This window comes from Styela clava, chromosome 11 (assembly GCF_964204865.1).
Source record: "Styela clava chromosome 11, kaStyClav1.hap1.2, whole genome shotgun sequence".
Lineage (NCBI taxonomy): Eukaryota > Metazoa > Chordata > Ascidiacea > Stolidobranchia > Styelidae > Styela > Styela clava.
Window position 1 is genome coordinate 10,889,346 of NC_135260.1, and position 11,300 is coordinate 10,900,645.

Genomic DNA, 11,300 nt, shown 5'->3' on the forward strand with positions numbered 1-11,300 from the left:
ATTTCATTCAAACTTCGTCTAAGCTTATGTCTAAAAGAGATAAGGTCGGCATAGAAACAACACAATATAAGTAGCACAGTATATATTTTACTTTCTTCGGATATCAGTATTAGACAAACCAGCCAAACCAAACAGTTGGACAAAAATCATAAGAACTATACAATAATCAATAATCTGCATGAACAAGTAAGACGATGTGACAAAAATTTTTGGAGTGAGAATTCAGCACTACAATGTAAAAGTATGACCCGACAATAACAGTTGTCACCGGTCACACAATCCGCGCTGTCCAACTGTTGAGGCCTTTGGCGCGAGAAGTACCATTAGCAACAGCAATATTCTATTGGGTCTAAGAGCATCCTGTTTGGTATTCCGCGATACATTGCGTTCTTCATTAATAGTTACAAACTTATAAACGATACGCTAAGTCGTTTGAGCAGGGCCGACAATAATCGCGCTATAGTATGCACGGTTTATATATCACCCAGACTCGCCAAGCAAATAACCCGCGGTACAATTTTACTTTAGCCTACATGAAGTGACTAACTGATAGTCACTACGTTAGCTAACGCCTGTGTACGTAGGTGGTTAATTGTCATCTTGGATTACATTTCTGCATAGATTAAGTTAGTCTTTATTATTAGTTTATTTAGTTTTTATTTTTTTAATAAGAAACGTCGTGAGAAAACGAAAACGAAAAGCGTTTACCGGTCATAACGGCGGCATGTATATTATACAACAAACCATACGTCCTACTTTTACTTTTCTATCAATATCATATCCCAACTTGAAAACACTGTTTGTTGACTATTTGAAGGTCTAAATATGTCCCAAAATAATAATTAATCTATATTTATGTTGATAACGAATAACATACACTTGTGTAAAGCGATTGCTATAATCAAATTTAAATCAGCTTCTATTTCAAAATATCCGAGTCATAACAAAACTATTAACGAGAGCAATAAATGCCTTAACTTTTCAAGATATTTACTCTTTCGGCCCGCTATTAAATGCTGTAATGCTAAGGTCGGAATGCCGAGGTTTTATGATTGGGCTTCGCGGCGAACCATAATTTTACCGAGCCGTGCGCTTGGTAAATACTGATAACTTTTTGAAAAACAATACTACTAATCTACGGCGAAAGAAATATGACAAATACGAAAATGTAACTACTAAATGTATGAAGAAACAAAAACGGAAAAAGTCAAAGTACTTTTAATTCAGTAACGACAACATGAAACCGATAGCCATTTTACTACATTCACAATTTGACGTATAGCTTTCCTAATAAATTCGAATAACTGCAAGGCATGAATAATTTCGTACGTATTCCCCATCCTTTATGTATATCTATGCATTAAATTATAATAGAATACCTTTAATAGATACTTGTACAGATTTACGGAATACGGCACGCTGACCAAGATGAAAAAATAAATAAATAAATAAATAAATACGACGACAAGAAAATCGACGATCGCGCAAATTGAGGCCACGTATGATATGACACTAAGATTTCAATGAATCGGCACTGAATTTTTATCAAATTGGTGATTCAAAATAAAATTCCAATATACGTAGAGTGTAGACCCTCCCTTGTGGCAATTTAAATGTCGCAGTCGCCATACGAGTAAATCTCATTATCCGTCCAGACTAAACCCGGAAAACACTTTAACTGGTAGTCAGAAATTGGGGAGAAAATGACAAAAGCGTCCCGACTGGTTTGTCTCTCCGGACGATGATGAATCCCTTTAAATGCAGATCACAGTGTCATTTTTTAATTTAGGAATTAAAAAAGACCGCTATAAATATTTGCGGGGATTTCGAAAATATACGCCGAGACAAATTTAGTTTTCATTTTATTGAATTCAACAAACTGCAGTTTATGTAGGCAAATTTTAAAATAATTTTAATCCATGAACCGATCCAAGTTAACGGGTTTTACTAACCGAAAAGAATGAAAAGAATTATGGAGGGCTAATCGTCGATAAATTAATTGCTTTAATGATTACGATAGAGCAAGTCGCATAAGCGTTTATTACAATATAAATATCAAAACTGTTTTTGATAAACTGGTTCGGCGGAGTTGCATGTACATCTTTTACTCTGTTTGAACATTCTCGAGTTAGGAAAAATAAAGTCAAATCAAGAAGAAAATACCGGTGAATATAACTTCTTGCTTCGGTTTGGTGTCACATGCGTGAAAACACGCGCTGCTGTCGCGCCAGTCAATTTTGTCACGAATTCAACATTTAAATATTTATTTGAATGTCCTAAAACTATTCTAATTCTAACCCTTTTGTTTCAACATACGATACCACATCAAATGAAACATTTGGCTAAGCTTGAACATTCGGTACATACACTCCACAGGAGAATTAATAAATAAACCCACCGGCTAAACATGGTGATCATATCTAGTAAAAGCTAAATGCCTTTCAACCCTGCAACTCCAAGGGTTTTCAATTTTTCACCAAATAGGGTTTAACAAGCATGGCCTTGATGGATCAAAGTGAACAGAGATGTGCACTGTATATTCACTAATATTCATAGTCATATTAATGTTTGTTGTCTAGCTTCAATATAATTAGTACTTCCTGTCATTCAAAAATTTGTATTAGAAATTATATGTGTTCAACCAAAAATAAAAAATTAGGTCATGGTATCAATTTCCACTGTGCATTAGTTGTGCCCATGAGCAATGAACACAGAAAAAAAAACTTGTCAAACAAGTAATGTAAGAAGGCCTCCATTAGAAAACTCTTTGCCAAAATAGATTTTACATACCCAGCGCCTGACCTCAACAGTATATTAGGAGTTTTGAGCATTTTCATGTTATGTCTAAATTTTGAATAATCAAATTTCAAAAAAAATAATATCTATTTTGAGAATAAAACATACAATCAGTAACATTTTATCAATAACTATAAGTTCATTCAGCATCATTTACAGTTCAAATGGTTGGTTGATTTAATCAGAACTTCAAGAATGTATAAAATAGGCTACTTTACTGCTGAAATCAAAGAAAAACAGTTTAAATGATTAGAGCCCTAGTCAATTATATTATATATTATACCTATAAACCAATAAGGCTGTCAATATTTTACCTTTCAAATTACCATATTTTACGAACCATGAGGCGCAAATTGAATCATTTTTAATTGTCAAGATGTGATCGTGTGCCTTATAAGTCAGTGTGCCTAATGTATGGATCAGTTAGTGCTTTATGCTTTACTGCCAACACACAAAACGAGTACAGGTGCTTCAATAAAAACTGTTGCGTTTTTTAGCTCAATGCACATTATGTAGGAAAAAAATCCAATCTAAGCAATTTATTCACAGTGCGCCTTATGGTCTGTAAAATACGGTACCAAAGTTTTAGTTTGATCCTATATTGTAATTTAAGAAACATACAACAAAATAGTGGTGTTAATTAAATATATCGTCAAATCATTCCTTCTGATTGAAAAAAATGCATCTACAAAATGAAACTTCTGTGGAAGTTGAGCAAATTTATACTGTTACCAGTCGCCACAACCTTTTCTCAAATACATTATTATTTAACACACGCATTATTGTCTCACTCGTGTACTGAGCACATCAGCTGCCAAGCTCAAGCTGGTGTTACTGCACTTGCACTGAACTTGAAGTTGACTAAAAAATACCTAGTATGAGGAGGCCAAACTGGCGTAAAAATGTTGTTATCAATTTTACTCTGGTTTAATTGTGCATATATGCATTATATATTTATTAAGTTAAGTCACACTAATATTTCTATTCTGAAATCACACAATGAAACAGAAAATATAGAATGTATTCAATATTCCAAATTGGAAAATATTTTTTCAGAAAAATTTCGAAATATTCGGTTCTAATATTTGGCCATCCCTGTGTATAACAAAAGTGTACTTAATTTGCTGCACTCTCATTTATTCATTGTTTTTCCTTTATTATTCCCCAAAATTTCAACAAAATGAATCTCTCTCTGATACACATCTAACCAAATAGACATGCTCAATGTATCCACAAAAGATTTTACTATGTATAATATTTTCATAGAATTCACAGTAAGCAATTTTTAAATTAAGTATGTTAAATATATTTCTAAATTTTCTCTTCCAAATAGCTAATAAATAAACGATATCTGGAGTGAGAACAATGATGACTCATATCAGGAAAATCACCAGTTATCGACAGATCATCACAACGAAATAAATGATTCTATTTAGGAATAGCGTAACTTTATAATAATAGCATAGCATAATAGCACTTCCTAACCAATATACAAACACAAATATTGCTGCTTAATAAATCTTCAAATACCAAAGTTATACATCGCATTCTATTGTCTCTGCATTATTGGGACATTGATATATTAACCGCACCTTTAAACAGTTTAATGAAATTGCTCTGCAAATAATCTGCGCTACATTGCTTTTATGCAATAACCAAAAGCATAATAATAGCTACTGATATAATACATTACCAACCAAGAAATTAAAAACAGTAAACTCTACTAGCACAGCTGTTGGCAAGGTAATGTTACAAGCTTTGCAACTAAAACACACCAACTATGGCAATGCCTCCCTTGGTACTCTTACGGCGAAAATACATTTACCGCTAGCTCAAAAACAATACCACAGTCTAAATTAGTTGCTCGATATCATAAATCGGCACTTAATTCTTCGCAGAAAAAGAACTAAATAAAATCCAAGTTTTTTAAATTATATATAAACTTACTACGCAATCAATTTAAACACAAGAATTAGGAAAAGAATTATAAGTTATAACAAGTTAAAAGCATTCTAATAAAGCACACACACACCATGACAGTTAATAAAATGAAAGTATATCTGAGTAATTTTAGTTCAACAAGCCATAATATGAAAAGATATAACAGCGAGTATGTCAGGCAAATTCATGGAAAAGGCAAAAATAATTAAGCGCTTTTTTTAAGCAACACCAGAAAAGAGCAAATGAAAATTAAGACAATATATATTTTAACCAAAACAGTTGTTCATTTTGAGCTATGCTTTCATACTAAATACAAGTATATCTAAGTCAGTGCTCTTCAACAGGGTTTCCGCGGAACCCTGGGGTTCCGCAATACATGCAGTGGGGTTCCGTAAGTTTATATGTAAAACCGTTAGATACTGATAAGCAAGTAAGAACGGAACTACACAGCGTTTTGGACGTAGTTGTAAAAACAGTAAATTGTATGAAAGGTGGTGGTAAAGAAAAATCCGCCAGAGTTTTTGAAAAACTGTTTGAACAAGTGGAAGCTGATAATGTCTCTCTTCTGTTACAATGTACAATTTTGATACTTGGGGTTCCATAAAAACTGAAAAATTATATCAGGTGTTCCACAATAACAAAAAGGTTGAAGATGAAGAGCACTGATCTAAGTGCTGCATAAAAACAATGAATGTAGAGATGACCGTGTTCAAATAGTTTCAGAGTTTAATATTCTATTTTCTAAATTGGGGTACACGATTACATTGCTCAAATGGCAAATATTCTAGACAAGTATAGTTATTTTGATATCCAAAGTTTTAAAAACAAATGTGACAAATATCGATAATGAAATTACTATTTTTTGTTTTTAATTTGCAACATGTTTAATTTACAAAGGAAAAGAATGGTATGTCTGTATGCGAGATATATCACAATTTCACCGTTCAATAGGATAATGCTGTACCGGTATCGGTAATGTGATATGCTGGATTGCTGGTACAAAGGTATGAGAAGCGCATTCAGGCATTAATAAATTCTGGGATATTCAGCTACACTACCGGTAATACAGTAATATGGGCATTCCAAGCTTCAGAGCCAAAAGTCCGTTACCGCTGAATTAACGTAAGAAATTACTACGGTACGGTACCGGTACCGGTATACTGGTTTAGCAAAACAAACTTCACGGATACTGACTGCAAAGCAGCATCATACGGTACTGTGCATACAGGCATAAAAGGTACCGGTACCCGTTAAGTTACCTAATAGAGCACCAGCGGTACCCGCACAGTCAATCCAATCACAATCAATACTAGTGGCATTGGTGTGCGTTGAAAGATTAAAATAATAAAGTTCAAATCTCCCCTGAACAAACAAAAAATATAACTTGTAAGGTCGGCCATTCTCTCTTTTTTGTGCCAAAGGCCTTCCTAGGACAACACTAAAAGGCTGAAGGAAGAAACGGATGAAGTGGAGGGAAAACGGAAGTTGAAGTGTTCCCAAAGGTAAAAAACTAAAAAACACCAAAAGGCTGAACACTAAAAGGAAGAAGTGGATGAAATTTCTTCCGACGAATAATGAGGTGGTTGAAGTCACTAAAAAGCTGAACACTAAAAAGAAGAAGTGGATGAAATTTCTTCCGACGAATAATGAGGTGGTTGAAGTCACTAAAAAGCTGAACACTAAAAGGAAGAAGTGGATGAAATTTCTTCCGACGGGTAGTTAGGTGGCTGAAGTCACTAAAAAGCTGAACACTAAAAGGAAGAGGTGGATGAAATATTTTCCGACGAATAATGAGGTGGTTGAAGTCACTAAAAAGCTGAACACTAAAAGGAAGAAGTGGATGAAATTTCTTCCGACGAATAATGAGGTGGTTGAAGTCACTAAAAAGCTGAACACTAAAAAGAAGAAGTGGATGAAATTTCTTCCGACGAATAATGAGGTGGTTGAAGTCACTAAAAAGCTGAACACTAAAAGGAAGAAGTGGATGAAGTTTTTTCCGACGAATAATAAGGTGATTGACGTCACTAAAAAGCTGAACACTAAAAGGAAGAAGTGGATGAAATTTTTTCCGACGAATAATGAGGTGGTCCAAGTCACTGGTTGAAGTCACTAAAAAGCTGAACACTAAAAGGAAGAAGTTGATGAAATTTCTTCCGACGAATAATGAGGTGGTTGAAGTCACTAAAAAGCTGAACACTAAAAGGAAGAAGTTGATGAAATTTCTTCCGACGAATAATGAGGTGGTTGAAGTCACTAAAAAGCTGAACACTAAAAGGAAGAAGTTGATGAAATTTCTTCCGACGAATAATGAGGTGGTTGAAGTCACTAAAAAGCTGAACACTAAAAGGAAGAAGTTGATGAAATTTCTTCCGACGAATAATGAGGTGGTTGAAGTCACTAAAAAGCTGAACACTAAAAGGAAGAAGTTGATGAAATTTCTTCCGACGAATAATGAGGTGGTTGAAGTCACTAAAAAGCTGAACACTAAAAAGAAGAAGTGGATGAAATTTCTTCCGACGAATAATGAGGTGGTTGAAGTCACTAAAAAGCTGAACACTAAAAGGAAGAAGTTGATGAAATTTCTTCCGACGAATAATGAGGTGGTTGAAGTCACTAAAAAGCTGAACAGTAAAAGGAAGAAGTTGATGAAATTTCTTCCGGCGAATAATGAGGTGGTTGAAGTCACTAATAAGCTGAACACTAAAAGGAAGAAATGGATGAAATTTCTTCCGACGGATAATGAGGTGGCGGAGGTCACTGAAAAGCTGAACACTAACAGAAAGAAGTGGATGGAATTTCTTCCGACGGGTGGTGAGGTGGCTGAGGTCACTAAAAATCTAATCACTATAAGGAAGAAGTACGTTAGGGTTAGATGATATTTTGTCCTATCAATTTTGAGGCGGTTGAAGTCACTCGAGATGCTGACGTGCTGTGTGGGTAATTAATTTCCTTCAATCTGTCAGTTGAATGACTGACCTAAGTTTCTATCACACGCAAATTTAAATGGATCGTATACCCGAAAGTTCGTTGCAATTTTGTTAAAAATATGCAACAGCACACCTTCTCTGCGACTAAGTTATGGTACGCCTTGACATGATTTGATAAACGATCAGATACCGACTTCTAGAAAACATTTAATTTTGATTGAAATTTAATTTAAACTTCGTTGAAATTGAAATATTGGTACTACTGAAGTATGCGCACAAAGATGTCGCACAACCTGATCCCTAACCTCGTACACCAGTGATTTTCAACCTTTTTTGTATCGCGGAACACTTTTTTTATTCTAAAATTGTGACGGAACACCAAATGAGAATTTTGGAAATAAACTATATTATGCAATTAACTGACATCGATCATTTCGGAAAAAATAAATTAACGAGATTTAATATTAGCTTGTCAACTTCAGCTGGAAAAGACGTTACACATATTCCGATTCAGAGCTACCGATGAGCTAGGAACAGAAATGGTATTTTAATGTAATATCTGGGCCTGTTTCGATAAGTTTCAATTTTTTATTCTGGCTGGAATTTAATTGAGAGAGACAAACACGCAGCTCTTTCTCGACGACTCTCAATTTTTCGTGTTTTTATACTCTTATGGCGGCCAAGAAAAGGGTGGGCAAAATCGAATATTTTTTTCGAATCAAATAATTCGAATATTCTTAACAAATACCGAATAGTCCAATACCGAATATTTTTTATACGCAGCAGGGTCCAGAACGTCGGAGGTAGATTTGGAAATTAATAGAAACATTGAAAATCGGCAACAAAGCGATTTTTACTGGTTAATTTCGTCATATGCGCTGATATTTTGTCCCCCTGAACGTTTTTAAATTCCCGCCATTTGTTCTTTTGCGCAACTATTAATTCCCGTGGGTCGGCGGAGATCGAAGTTTTATATTATTGATATAACTATGAGTTCACATCAGCGACAGATTTTAATGACATTAAGGAGTGATTTCAAAGCCAAATTAATTGTATTCTGATATTTATCTTTTGCGCCGACTCTGATCTAACTTATCGCCGTTTGCAAATTAAATGTCCCAGTTTTAAGCAAATAATATTATCATTATCGTCAACGGGATGCACACATTTATTATTAAGACGACAATTGACTTTCTTAGGCTCAGTGTTATTTTCGAAATAAATCAATTTGATACTGTGATTAGATAAATCTGTGAAGCTGTGATTGCGTGAATAAAGAATGTTGATTTAAAATCTGAAATAAAGGCATTTCTACGTTGTCGTTTGGCAGCACTCTTGAACGATATTTTACATACGCGACCTGATACCAAAAAAATTGTAAACAATTTTGTGCCCAAGTGCTTTTCGTACCTAGTAGAAGGGAAGACGCTAATTATAATTAATCACCTCAAGTCACCATTTATTTTACAACAAATCAATACCCCGACCAATATCATAGCTAATATCGTTACCGGGAAATTCATAATTTTATTTACGGAATTTGCAAATTCAACACTCCAAAAAAAACGTCTTTGTAACTCTTAATTTCCGAAAATGATTTTCTATTCGGGTCATGCATGCGGAGGCTAATAACATTTTTAAAATCTGGTAACTTTATTTTAGATATCTTATTTGGGTTGACGTTTCTACATTTACGGACTAGTGTCGGCACGCTTTTTGCATAATAACAGTGGAAGCCGAGGGTGAATTCTCGCGTAATCCAAGCGATCGATTTACCGGCGTGAATTCCGTGCCCAAGCAAAGCGGTACAGATTATGTGGTATTGTACATACGAATAGTAAAATGGCATTCGAATATTTTAATATTGTATTCGCTATTCGAATATTTTGCACAGCTCTAGACCGGCCATGCTTAAAAACTCATTTCGCAAAGATAGGTAGTGGAAAATGATAGCAAGATTGGAAGCGGTTGTGAACCGCGCTTTGTGAAATTTATACAAATCCATCGGACGGTTAAATATCAGTTATGACGTCATAATACTGCAAAAAAGCAATTTTCTGCGGAACACCCGGAGGTCTCTCGCGGAACACCGGTGTTCCGCGGAACACCGGTTGAAAATCAATGATCTATAGCAGTGGCCGGCAACCTTTTTTCAGTAACGGACCGATAAAGCCTGACCAAAATTTTGGCGGACCACCTTTATACAAACGAACTAATCTAATGTAATAAATAATATGCGTTAGAAAATGTATGTTGACAATACATTCAAAAACGAAGGTGATACTATTCACGTAACGTATTTCTTACGTTAAACCCACTTCGATCTTTCGTTTTTGTAATTGCCATTTTAAAAACCCAACCTCACATGAAGATAACAATGGCATTGTACGTTTTCATGTCACCTTTCTGCGGACCGGTAGTGACCTTTCCGCAGACCGGCGATGGGCCGCGGCCCGGTGGTTGCCGACTACTGATCTATAGTATATGAAGGAATTTGCATACAATAAACAATGGAATAACTGTTATCTACAACATGACTATATTACCATGCATTTCATGTTTGCAGATTACTGCGATATATTTTTATATACCATGAGTTACGTTATCAGAATTAAATTAATACGGCAAGCATTTAAAATAGTGCTATCGGTCATAGATTTGAACATTTTGCGCAACACAAAATCATCCTAGTAAAAGTCCATACTTTTAAATACCAACCATTATCCAAATTATTTGCCAAAAAGCGGGATAAAGTATAAATTATATTTCTGACTTGCGACAATTTTTTCGTGAGTACGTAAATACGAATGGATTTTTTTTATATTCGGGCACTTCAATGTCCGCATATATATCTTTTATTATTTTATAAATACGAAAATATGTATCAAGAATTAATTATAATCGGGCAGTTTACCACACATTTTAGGTCCATGGATCGCCGTTGTATTTTGTAAATACGAAAATAGGAATCAAAAATTAATAATAATTGCCGTGATAATTGCCGTGATTAATAATAGATTGCCGTGATATTGTGCCCGAATATAATTTATTTTTGATTCCATATTTCATTCCTTGAACTTAATATCTGTTTTTCTAAATTTTGCAAGCAGTTCACGCACGAAGACTTTGAATAATGATGTATTAGTCAAATCGAAGTCCTGTTATACCACTGGTTCTCAACCAATGGGCCATGGGCCACTGGTAAGCCTCAGAGGCATTTTGAGGTGGGCCACAAACATATTATAAATTACGAGGTTTGTTGATCTAGAACAGCTAGATATGAAAATATATATATATTAATTTGTTTGCACATTACATCAAAATTAAAAAGAATATAACGAGAATGTCATGGCCTTCAATTCGCCAGGCTCGAACTGAGCATAACATATAAAAAATTAACAAAAAACGAATCCACGAGGACATTGTCTCATAAATACGAACAGAACAAACATTAAATTACCCAATTCCTAATATATTAAATTTTCAAGTATTCCTCACTATCCATCGGAAGAAATTTCATCCACTTCTTCCTTTTAGTGTTCAGCTTTTTAGTGACTTCAACCACCTCATTATTCGTCGGAAGGTAATTTCATCCACTTCTTCTTTTTAGTGTTCAGCTTTTTAGTGACTTCAACC

The 11,300-nt window shown here is 34.6% G+C and overlaps 1 long non-coding RNA gene across 1 annotated transcript; it reads right to left on the reverse strand.

Moving 5' to 3' along the window:
* Window positions 1–10,944: 10,944 nt before the first annotated feature.
* LOC144429572 (uncharacterized) lies at window positions 10,945–11,300 on the reverse strand. Its single transcript, XR_013478870.1, has 2 exons — window positions 11,227–11,300; window positions 10,945–11,157 (listed from the first exon to the last, which is right to left on the reverse strand). It is a non-coding gene; the product is annotated as an uncharacterized LOC144429572 (long non-coding RNA).